This window comes from Halichoerus grypus, chromosome X (assembly GCF_964656455.1).
Source record: "Halichoerus grypus chromosome X, mHalGry1.hap1.1, whole genome shotgun sequence".
Classification (NCBI taxonomy): domain Eukaryota; kingdom Metazoa; phylum Chordata; class Mammalia; order Carnivora; family Phocidae; genus Halichoerus; species Halichoerus grypus.
In genome coordinates, this window is record NC_135727.1 from 70,684,374 (window position 1) to 70,697,122 (window position 12,749).

General features: G+C 39.2%; 1 non-coding gene across 1 annotated transcript; it reads left to right on the plus strand.

Moving 5' to 3' along the window:
* The first annotated feature begins 2,041 nt into the window (after nt 1–2,041).
* On the plus strand, nt 2,042–2,255 carry LOC144380665 (small nucleolar RNA U3). Its single transcript, XR_013444884.1, has one exon. It is a non-coding gene; the product is annotated as a small nucleolar RNA U3 (small nucleolar RNA).
* The last annotated feature ends 10,494 nt before the right edge of the window (nt 2,256–12,749 follow it).

Genomic DNA, 12,749 nt, shown 5'->3' on the forward strand with positions numbered 1-12,749 from the left:
TTTTATATTGTTGGGTGCTGGGTTCTTTTCTTTATTGCTCCTTCAGATACTTTTGAGATTTTCTAGGATACGCTTAAGTTACTCAGAAACAGCTTAATCCTTTCAAGCTTTCTCTTAAGTTTTGTTAGGCAGGACCAGAGCAACCTTTAGTTTAGAGCTAATTGGTCTCCACTACTGAGTCAATATTACCTCTTTCTCTTTCTCTCTCTTTCTCTTGCTCTCTTTTTTTCTCTCTCAATCTCTCCCTCTCCCTCTATCTCTCTCAATCTTTCTTTGAAGGTCTCTTTTTTTGGTACTGTGCCCTGCATATGTTAGCCACTTCAGCTTTCTTGAATTCTCAACTCTTGTCCCCTAAACTCAGAGAGACTACGAGACTCTAGCTAGGTTCCCTCTCTCTGAACTGTTGTCTCATAGATTTTGTACAGTTTTGCAGTTAAGGCCAAAGGATAAATTCAGTCCTTCTTACTCCACCATAACCAGAAGCTTAAGTCCTTACCCTTTTGAGATTAGTGTATCTACTCTGAGAAAACAGACTGTAGAAGGGCAAAAGTGGAAGCAGGGAGACTAGGCTACTACAATAATCCAAATAGAACTGATCAACTGAGACTAGGGTGGTAGCAGTAGAAATGGAGAGAAATAGATTCTGGGTGCATTTTTATTTGTTGTTTGAGAGTAGCACATGGTTTTGTTACTTACACTAAAATTTCTAAAACTTCAGCACAGTACCTGTCCCATAATAGATGTTTATTTATTTTTTATTTTTTAATTTTTCTTTTAAGATTTTATTTATTTATTTGACAGAGAGAGAGAGAGAGTGCGCACACAAGCGGGGGGAGCAGCAGGCAGAGGGAGAAGCAGGCTCCCCACTGAGCAAGGAGCCCGACTTGGGACTTGATCCCAGGACTCTGGGATCATGACCTGAACTGAAGGCAGATGCTTAACTGACTGAGCCATCCAGGTGTCCTTCATAATAGATGTTTAATAAACAAAAGGCAATATGTCACCCCCACTGACTCGCTCAAAGATAAATAATAATGGTCACTGTCCATGAAAAACTAAAAGTCTAGTGCTGAAGAAAAGATCTGATTATGTTTCCCTTTTGGCTCAAAATCCTTTTGATGGCTCCCCGTTATTTACAAAATAAAGTCAAAATTCCTCGGTACTTTATGCAACGTCCTCCTTGATGAACTTCTTTCTTTCTAGCCCATCTGCAACTGAACCCCTACTGTGCCAAACTCTCTCACTCTAATCTCACCAGGCTACAAGTAAATAGGTGTTGAGTGAACAAATAAATGACATTATACAAAAATATATAGAGTTGTAATATTTTCTAGTTCCTGGTTGTATCTTAGGAAGATAATAAATTCAGAGAAATTGCCATCTTACACCAAGCCACAGCTATTTTGAATTTTTAATAATTTAGAATAGATTATTTATCCTAAGACTTGGTTCCCCTTCTCAAATATCCCATTCCTGTCTGTGGTACCACAATTCTTCCAGTCTTTTAGGTAAAAGTCTTGACCTCATCTTTGGATACAGGGTTCAAAAACGGATCTCTCATTTATCCCATCATAATGTATCTCATTTACACATTCTTCTTCAATGCTATTGGGGCCACTACCGTCCAGGATCTCATTGCTTCATACCATGATCACCATGACAGATTTCTAGCTGGTCTCGCTTTACTGTTTCTAGTATATCTCATACACAGCTATTGAAAAAATCTTTTTTCATCATGCCACACTCTTGCTCAAGGAAATTCAACAGCTCTCTAGCTACATCAGGTGAAAACTCTTCAGCTTAATTTTGGGTTTTCTATTATCTGCTCTCCTTTTACCAACACAATACTACCTTATTTCCTGTTACTCTCACACTTGTAACTGCCAATACTGTTACACCAATTTCCTCCTCACTCTTCCTGGATCACACCAGGCACATTCCCGTCTCCATACCTTTCTTCATACTGTTTCCTCTTCTTAGAAGGTCCTCCCATCACCTCTTTCTGTATCTAAACCCTCTCTTGCTTAATAACCCACCCTAGAAGACTATACTTTCAGGGATCATTTCTATAGTTCATTACTAGAAAAGTTTCTCTGAACATGTAGAGTACCCGGAACCACAAGGAGGAGGTGCAGTATCCCTTCCTGAGCATGAAGCTGACTTTGGGTGCTGTCTTTGCAGCTGCCCTTTGTCATTGATGATCGTTCTTCTTCTCTTTTGGAGGAGTTAGAGGGAAGGGATACCGTCTGAGTGGAAATTTATTAAAAAAAATAAAGAAAAAAAAATAACCCACTCTAGTCCCACCTCTTCAGTGATGCTTTTTTCAATTACTGTAACCTTGAGCACACAAGTTATCTGACACTACAGAGAGCTCCCAAAGTACCTGGCATAGCACTGGGCATAAAGAACCTGAATAAGTATTTTCCCAAGCTGATGGGTATATAAATTCACAAGAACAAAATTCATAATATTTAATGAACATGAACTCAATGTCTTTCACTGTCTCCTCATTCTCTGGCTACTTCATAAATATTAGTATACTACTACCTACCTCATTTAAGGTTGTTGTGAGAATTAAATGAACAAGTCCATATAAAGCACTTAGGATAGGGGCACCTGGGTGGCTCAGTCGTTAGGCGTCTGCCTTCAGCTCAGGTCATGATCCTAGGGTCCTGGGATCAAGCCCCGCATCGGGCTCCCCGCTCGGTGGGAAGCGTGCTTCTCCCTTTCCCACTCCCTCTGCTTGTGTTCCCTCTCTCGCTGTGTCTCTCTCTGTCATATAAATAAATAAAATCTTAAAAAAAAAAAAGAAATGAGTCTGTGGAGAGTCAGAGACTAGACCAGGAAGAGTATTGTAGGTCATGTTATGCCAAGGTGCCAAGGTATTTGGATTTCATTCTGAAGCTGTGGGAAGCCACTGAAGGACTAAGCAGAGTAGTCATGGTCAAGTTTTCACTTTAGAAAATTTAATCTTGGGGCCCCTGGGTGGCTCTGTTGTTGGGCATCTGCCTTCAGCTTGGGTCATGATCCCAGGGTCCTGGGATCGAGCCCCGAATTGGGTTCACTGCTCGGCGGGAGGCCTGCTTCTCCCTCTCCCACTGCCTGCTTATATTCCCTCTCTTGCTGTGTCTCTGTCAAATAAATAAAATCTTTAAAAAAAAAGAAAATTTAATCTTGTGGCCATGTGAAAGCTGCATTGGTAGAGGAGACAAAACTGGAAGCATGAAGACCAGTTAAGTAGCTACTAGATTAATTCAAGTAAAAAATTTCAGAGCTTAAATCTACACAATGGCAGTGATGATAGGGAGATGGGAGCAGATTGAAAAAATTATTTTAAAAACACTTTTAAGCATTTAAAAAATTTTTATTATCGAAGTATAGAAGATGGAGGAAGATTTGAGAGACATTCAGGACCAAGTCAAGACAGATGGAAAGGGTGAATTCTCTCCTCCAGACTTGAGAACCATTCACTGAACAAGGAATTTGGGAGGACAAGATTTGAGATTTGTGGGGGATGGGGAAGATGATAAAATCACTTTTGTAGGGACGCCTGGGTGGCTCAGTCGGTTAAGCATCTGCCTCCGGCTCAGGTCATGATCCCAGGGTCCTTGCATTGGGCTCATTGCTCCACGGGAAGCTTGCTTCTCCCTCTGCCTGCGTGTCTCTCTCTCTCTGACAAATAAATAAATAAAATCTTTTTTAAAAAATCACTTTTGTATACGTTGAGTTTGAGAGCCTGTGGGATATCAAAATAGAGATGTATACTAGATACTTGGATATATGGGTTTAAAATTTATGAGAGTTGGAATTTGTCAGTTCATAGCTGTTAGTTGAAGCCATGGAAATTGATACAGTCATTTGATGAGAATTTGGATAATGAGGCCAGAAGAGGATTGAGGATAAGACCTAGAAGAACACAGACATTTAAGGGGGAGGTGAGGCAGAGGAAATGGAAAGATAAAAGAAGGATTGATCAGTAAAGTAGGAGAAAGGCTAGGGAAGCACAATATCCATCACCACCCAGTCTTTCAGGGCAGTGCTTCTCAGTATCTTATGTCCTACCAATCATCATAAAAGAACCTGGGTATAGGGGCGCCTGGGTGGCTCAGTCGGTTAAGCGTCTGCCTTCGGCTCAGGTCCTGATCTCAGGGTTCTGGGATCGAGCCCCGAGCCCCAGTCAGGCTCTCTGCTCAGTGGGGTGTCTGCTTCTCCCTCTCCCTCTGTGCTCTCCCTCCCTCCCCCCCCTCAAATAAAAAATAAAAGAACCTGGTATGTAAGAAGCAGAGACCTCTCTTTGAAAGATAAGTATATGTTTACAGCATTCTGTTACGTTTCATTTTTAGGTTAAGGATATTTATTCATTTCTTTTACTTTTCATATTGTGAAATATAACATACATAGAGAATATTCATACAGTGTTTATTTACAGTTTAACAAATAATTATAAGATGAACGCCCATAAAAAAATAATAAAATAAAATGAATGCCCGTATAACCACTACTCAGAGCCTGAATAAAATATTACTAACACTCCAGAAGCTCACTGTATGCTCTCCCCTCCCCCACAGAGGTAACTTACAGTAAGATTTTTTAAAGAAAACAAACTTTATTTATATTTGTTCTAGTTTTATTGAGATAGAATTGACATCCAGCACTGTATAAGTTTAAGGTGTGCAGCATAATGATTTGACTTACCTGTATTCTGAAATTATTACCACACTAATTTTAGTTAACATCCATCCTCTCCTATAAATACAAAAAAAAAAAAAGAAAAATATGGGTTATTTTCCCCTTGTGATAAGAACTCTTAGGATTTACTCTCTTAATTTCAAATATACCATACAGCAGTGTTAACAGTAGTCATCATGTTGTACATTATATCCCTACTACTTATTTATCTTATAACTGGAAGTTTATACCTTTTGACCACCTCCCTCCAGCTCCCCTGTCTGTGGTAACCACAAATCTGCTCTTTCTTTCTATGAGTTTGATTTTTTTGTTTTGTTTTGTTAGATTGCACATATAAGCACGATCATATAGTATTTGTCTTTCTCAGACTGACTTAATTCACTTAACATAATGCCCTCAAGGTCCATCCATGTTGTTACAAATGGCAGGATTTCCTTGTGTTTTTCTATGGCTGAATAGTATTCGTGTGTGTGTGGGTGTGTGTGTATCACATTTTCTTTATCCATTGTTTCCATGTCTTGGCTATTGTGAATAATGCTGCCATGAACATGAGGTTACAGATATCTCTTTGACGTAATGAAAAACTTTGTATTTTGAAATAATTAAGACTTATAGAAAAGTCATAAAAATAGTGTATATACCTTATATGTGGAACGCCTGGGTGGCTCAGTCGGTTAAGCCTCTGCCTTCAGCTTAGGTCATGATCCCGGGGTCCTGGGATCGAGTCCCACATCGGGCTCCCTGCTCAGCGGGAAGCCTACTTCTCCCTCTGCCTGCCGCTCCCCCTGCTTGTGTTCCCTCTCTCTGACAAATAGATAAATTAATTAAAAAATAATAATACCTTATATGTTTCACCGAGATTCCCCAGATGTAAATATTTAAGCACATTTGCTTTATCATTCCCCCCTCTCTCTCCTCTTCCTCCTCTTCTCTCTCTCTCCAATTATTTCTAATTCACACAAATTGCAGACATAATGCCCCTCTACCCCTAAATATTTCAGAGTATTTTTCCTAAAAAAATAAGACATTCTCTTATATAACTCCAGTACAATGATCAAAATCAGGAAATTAATATCAACACAATGCGACTATTTAACCTACAGACTTTATTCAAATTTTACCCATTGTCCCACTAAGGTCCTTTATAGAAAAAGAAAAAATCTAGCCCAGGATCTAATCCAGGATAACAAGTTGCATTGAGTTGTCATGTCTCTTTTAGTTTATTTTTTCAAAATTAAGGTAAAGTTCAGGGCACCTGGCTGGCTCAATCGTAAATGCATGCAACTCTTGATCTCGGGGTCGTGAGTTCGAGCCCCACATTGGGTGTAGAGATTACTAAAAAAACCAAAAAACAAATAAACTTTAAAAAACAAAAAAACCCCACAAAAACAAAAAACCCCAAATTCAGGTAAAATTCACATAACACTGTTTTAAAGGGAATGACCAATTGGCATTTAGTACATTTATAATGCTATACAACTGCCACCTCTATCAAATTCCAAAACATTTTCATTACCCCAAAATAAAATTCCATATACATTAAGCAGTGTCTCCCCATCTGCCTCTCTCCTCCCCACCCCACCCCCAACACCCAGCCTCTGGTAACAACCAGTCTGTTTTCTGTCTGTGTGGATTTGTCTATTTTGGACTTTCATACAAACAGAATCATACAGTATGTGACCTTTTGTGTCTGGCTTCTTTCACTGAGCATGATGTTTTCAAGGTTCATCCACATTGTAGCATGTATTAGTACTTCATTTCTTTGTATGGTTGAATAATAATCCATTGTTTGGACACACCACATTTTGTTTATCCATTTATTCATTGATGGACATTTGGACTGTTTCCACCTTTTAGCTCCTGTGAATAGTGCTGCTATGAACATATCTGTTAAAGGTTTTCTTTGAGCACCTGTTATCAGTTCTTTTGGGTATATACCTAGGAGGGAAATTGCTGGGTCATATGGTCATTTTATGTTTACCTTTCTGAGGAACCATCACACTGAGTTTCTTTTAATCTGGAGCAGTTTCTCAGTCTTTGTTATTCATGACATTGGTATTGTTTTTAGTACAGACTAGTTATTTTGTAGAATTCCCCTCATTTTGGATTTATCTGATATTTCCACATTGTGAGATTCAAGCTATGCATCTTGGACAGGAATACCACAGAAGTAATTTGTGGCCTTCTCAGTGTATAATATCAGGAGGCACGTGATACCTGTTTGTGCCATTCCTGGTGATGTTAGCTTTGATCAGATGGTTAAAATCTACCAGGTTTCTCCACTGTAAAGTTACTATTCTTCCCTTTGCAATAAACAAGTAATTTATAGGGATGCCTGGGTGGCTCAGTCAGTTAAGCTTCTGCCTTCAGCTCGGATCATGATCCCAGGGTCCTGGGATTGAGTCCCGCATTGAGCTCCTTGCTCAGCAGTAGTCTGCTTCTCCCTCTGCCTGCTGCTCCCCCTGCTTGTGCTCTCTTTCTCTCTGACAAATAAATAAATAAAAGCTTCATTTAAAAAACAAGTAATTTATAGAGGGATATTTTTGAAAATATCTTGTTTTTCATCAAATTTTCACCCACTAGTTTTAACATTCATTGGTGACCTTTGCCTAGAACAATTATTATTGTGGGAGATGCAAAACATTGCACAACAATATTGAACTTGGGGCGCCTGGGTGGCTCAGTCGGTTAGGTGTCTGCCTTCGGCTTGGGTCATGATCCCAGGGTCCTAGGATCGAGCCCCACATCAGTCTCCCTGCTCAACAGAGAGCCTGCTTCTCCCTCTCCCTCTGCCTGCCGCTCCCCGCTGCTTGTGCTCCCTCTTTCTCTCAAATAAATAAATAAAATCTTTAAAAACAAACAAACAATACTATTGAACTTTATTTCATGCTGGTATTGTGAATGCTCTGACTAAATTTACCTTCTTGAGAAGATACCCCTTAATCAGCATCTAACTACATGCTAGTCTAAGGAACAAATAGGGACTTGGAGAAAAAAAACATAACAGTATGGGGGAAGCAGATACATGATTTAATCTTCTAAATTCACTGGCATGAATGTCACATCATTCTTGTATAGAATCCATTTGCAAATTACTCATTAACATTTTTGCACAGTAAGTTTTTAATGATATATCTTACCTACTATACATATCACGATTACACAGATGGATGTAAGGGAGCATGGGTTCTTGGTAATTTTTATTAAAACTCCGAATCCCACTGCACACTGCCATATCCCACTAATGGTGTACAGACTGCTGGTTGAGAGAGAGATTCAGAGAGACCAGAAGATAGTAGTGCCAAAGAAACTAAGGGAGGTAAAATTTCTAAGGTAGGGGAGTGAATAATATCAAATGCTGCAGAGGTCAACTAGTTGTTCACCCGTACTAGAACATGTCCATGAGATTTGGCTTTTAAGAGATAGTTGGTGACCTTATTGAGCAGTTTTATTGGAGTGCTATGGTTCAGAAGCCAGTTTATAGTGGGTTGAGTAGTAAGGTAAAGTACAGCCATAAAGAAAGTGATTAATAGCTTTGACTACATTAAAATGAAAAACTTTTAAATAATGGGATGTCTCAGTTGGTTAAGCGTCTGCCTTCGGCTCATGTCAGGATCCCAGAGTCCTGGGATCGAGCCCTGCTTCGGGCTCCCCACTCAGTGGAGAGCCTGCTCCTCCCTCTCCCTCTGCTGCTCCCCCTGCTTGTGCTCTCTCATGTGCTCTTTCTCTCTCAAATAAATAAATTCTTTGAAAAAGAAAACTTTTAAATAACAGAAAATGCCAAAACACCATAAACAAAGTGAAAAGGCCAAACTTACGAAAAATTCTTCCAGTTTTCAGAGATGTTTGGATTTCAAAGTTATAGATAAGGGATTGAGGACCTGTACAACCTCCCTGGAAAGCAACATGACACTATATAGTAAAGTTAAAGATGTCCTCACTTTTCAACCATGTAATTCCACTCCTAGTACAAAAGGACTCATACAAAAATGTTCAGTACGATGTTGCTCATAGTAGTAAAAAACTAGAAGCACAAATGTTCATTAGTAAAATCGTGGTATAGTCATATGAAGGAATTCTTTATGAAAGTTCGTTTAAAATGATTGAACTACAACTATACATGTAAACAAGGAAAAATCACATTATGAAGAAGCAAAAAAGCAAACTGTGACATGTGCTTGTGATATGCCATATATTCATATGATACCATTGACATAGAGCTAAACCACTCCAAAATGAGTTACTTAAAACACCATTCATTGTATTTGTTCAAAATTCTGTAGACAGGGGCACCTGGGTGGCTCAGTCATTAAGTGTCTGCCTTCAGCTCAGGTCATGATGCCAGGGTCCTGGGATCGAGCCCCACATTGGGCTCCCTGGTCAGTGGGAAACCTGCTTCTCCCTCTCCCACTCCCCCTGCTTGTGTTCCCTCTCTCGCTGTGTCTCTCTCTGTCAAATAAATAAATAAAATCTTAAAAAAACCCACAAAATTCTGTAGACAGTTTGGGCTAAACTTAGCTGGGCATTTCTTCTGTTGGTCTTGCCTAAGCTCACTCATGCTGTGGCAGTCAGGTTGGTGGGGGCCAGATGATTTAAGATGACCTCACTCACACCTGGCATTTGGCAGGCTTCCAGCCAGGGTGCCTAGATTTTCTTCCATGTGGCCTCTCTAGAAAGTTTGTACCTCTTCATATGATGGCAAGCTTCAATGTACAAATGCTTTTCAAGCTTCTGCGTGTATCACATTTGTAGTTATCCCATTGGCCAAAGTAAATCACATGGCCAAATCCAGAGTCAGTGTGGGAGGAGACTACCCAAGGGTATGGATTTAGGGAGGCAGGATTCATTGGTGGTTATTGATTACACATCTCCCATGACTACATATTTTTTAGGGATATATACATATGTGGTATCAATAACAAAACATGTGTGGAAATAAGAAATACCAAAGTCTGAATAGTGGTTACCTCTGGAGAGGTAGGAAGAGAAATAGGGAAGTGATAGCTACACGTGATACTTAAACTATAACAGTAATGTTTTACTTCTTTAAAAAATAGGAAAGAAATTATTTTAGAGAGAGAGAGAGTGGGGCGGAGGGGCAAAGGGAGAGGGAGAGAGAGAATCTCAAGCAGACTCCCCCCCCCCCGACCCTGAAATCATGACCTGAGCCAAAATAAGAGTTAGACACTTAACCGACTAAGCCACACAGGTGCCCCATTATATTATTATTTTTAGTTTGCTTAAAATATTTCCCAATTTAAAAAAAGCGACTGTGAGGTGCAGAAGTACAAACTAGTCTTTGAAGACATTGGCAAAGGGAAAGGGCAATAGGAAAAGCAAGCAATAGCTAGACAAGAAAACATCATTGGCGGAATACTTTTTTTAAGATGAGCAAAGGCTTGAGAACATTAATAGTTTGAAGAGAAGGTGTCAGTAGATTGGGCTGCTGAAAGAGAAAGTTAATTTGAGAAGTACTCTCGGGGTGCATGGCTGGCTCAATCAGAAGAACATGTGACTCTTGATCTTGGGGTCATGAGTTTGAGCCCCATGCTGGGTGTAGAGATTACTTAAATAAGTAAACTTAAAAAAAAAAGTAGTACTCCTGACTTGTATCAAAAGGACAAGAGATAGCAAGCGTAGAGAGGATGTGAAGTAAAGGGAAGTCTTGTACACTGTTGGTGGGAATGTAAGCTATTATGGAAAACAGTATGAAGGTTCTTCAAAAAATTAAAAATAGAACTATGATATGATCCAGCAATCCCACTCCTGGGTATATAGCCAAAGGAAATGAAATCAGGATCTCAAAGAGATATGTGCACTTCCATGTTCATTGTAGCATTATTCACAGCCGCCAGGATATAGAAATAATCTAAGTATCCATCAACAGATCTGATGGATAAAGGATATGTGGCATAGATATACAATGAATTATTCAGCCACGAGAAGGAAGGAAATCCTGCTATTTGCAACATTATGGTAAGTATAAGTATACTAAGTATAGAGAAAGACAAATACTGTATCTCACTTATATGCAGAATCAAAAAAAAAAAAAAAATTGAACCTCTAGAAACAGAGAGTAGAATGGTGGTTACCAGGGTCTGAGAGGTGGGAGAGATGGGGAGATGTTCGTCAAAGGGTACCAGCGTTCAGTTATAAAATGAATAAGTTCTGGGGATCTAACATATAGCATCATGACTATAGTTAATAATACTGTATTGTATACTAGAAATTTGCTAAGAGAGGGGCGCCTGGGTGGCTCAGTCATTAGGCGTCTGCCTTTGGCTCAGGTCATGATCCCAGGGTCCTGGGATCGAGCCCCGCATTGGGCTCCCTGCTCCGGGGGAAGCCTGCTTGTCCCTCTCCCACTCCCCCTGCTTGTGTTCCCTCTCTCGCTGTGTGTCTCTGTCAAATAAATAAATAAAATCTTAAAAAAAAAAAAGAAATTTGCTAAGAGAGTAGATTTTAAGCCTTTTCACCACACCAAAAAAGAAAAGGTAGCTATATGAAGTGATAGATGCATTAAATAACCTCATTGTGCTAATCATTTCACAAAGTATACATATATCAAATCATCATGTTGTACACTTTAAATATATACAATTTTATTTGTCATGCTTCAATAAAGCTGGATTAAAAAAAGAATAATTTAGGGGCACCTGGCTGGCTCAGTCAGAAGAGCATGTGACTCTTGATCTCGAGGTGGTGAGTTTGAGCCCCGCGTTGGGTGTAGGGATTACTAAAAATAAATAAATAAACTTAAAAAAAAACATTTTAGTAAGAATTCACCTTAAAATAAAAAATTTAAATTGCTCAAACATTTCAAATTGATTACAAAGGTAACATTTTACCAGAACAAATTTACCAACAAATATAGAAAACATCAAATATGCCTCTAAGTAATATATAGAATTGTTGAATCACTATATTGTACACCTGAAACTAATATAACACTGTATGTTAATTATACTGGAATTAAAAAGTAAAAATAAAAAAATAAAACATCATATATGCAAAGCCAACTTTTTAACACAAACATTTCATATTATAATATGTCTGTTAAATATTTCTTTTTTTTTAAAGATTTTATTTATTTGTCAGAGAGAGAGAGCACAAGCAGGGGGAACGGCAGGCAGAGGGAGAGGCAGGCTCCCTGCTGAGCAAGGAGCCTGATGCAGGACTCGATCCTGGGACCCTGGGACCGAAGGCACACACTTAACTGACTGACCCAGGCGTCCTGTGAGGTTTTTTTTTTTTTTTTTTTAAAGATTTTATTTATTTATTTGACAGAGAGAGACACAGCGAGAGAGGGAACACAAGCAGGGGGAGTGGGAGAGGGAGAAGCAGGCTTCCCGCCGAGCAGAGAGCCCGATGCGGGGCTCGATCCCAGGACGCTGGGATCATGACCTGAGCTGAAGGCAGACGCTTAACGACTGAGCCACCCAGGTGCCCCCCGTGAGGTTTGTGATTATTGATTCAATCTCCTTACTTGTTACTGGTCTGTTCATATTCAGTCTTGGTAAGTTGTATGTTTTTAGGAATTTACCCATTTCTTCTAGCTTGTCCAGTTTGTTGGCATATAATTGTTCATTGTAGTCTGTCATAGTCTTTTTGTATTTATGTAGTATTTCTTTTTTTAAAAAGATTTTTATTTATTTATTTATTTGAGAAAGAAAGAGAGAGAGAGCATGAAAGGGGGGAGGGTCAGAGGGAGAAGCAGACTCCCTGCTGAGCAGGGAGCCCAATGTGGGACTCAATCCTGGGACTCCAGGATCATGACCTGAGCCAAAGGCAGACACTTAACCTACTGAGCCACTCAGGCACCCCTTATGTAGTATCTCTTAAAATTTCTCCTCTTTCATTTCTGATTTTATTTAAGTCCTCTTTCCTTTTTTTTTTTTTTTTTTTGAGTTGGTATAGCTAAAGTCTGTCAATTTTCTTTTAAAAAAACCAGCTCTTGATTTTATTTATCTTTTCTACTGTTTTCTAGTCTCTCTTTCATTTATTTCTGCTCTTTGTTATTTTCTTCCTTCTGCTAACTTTGGGCTTATTCTTTTTTCCCC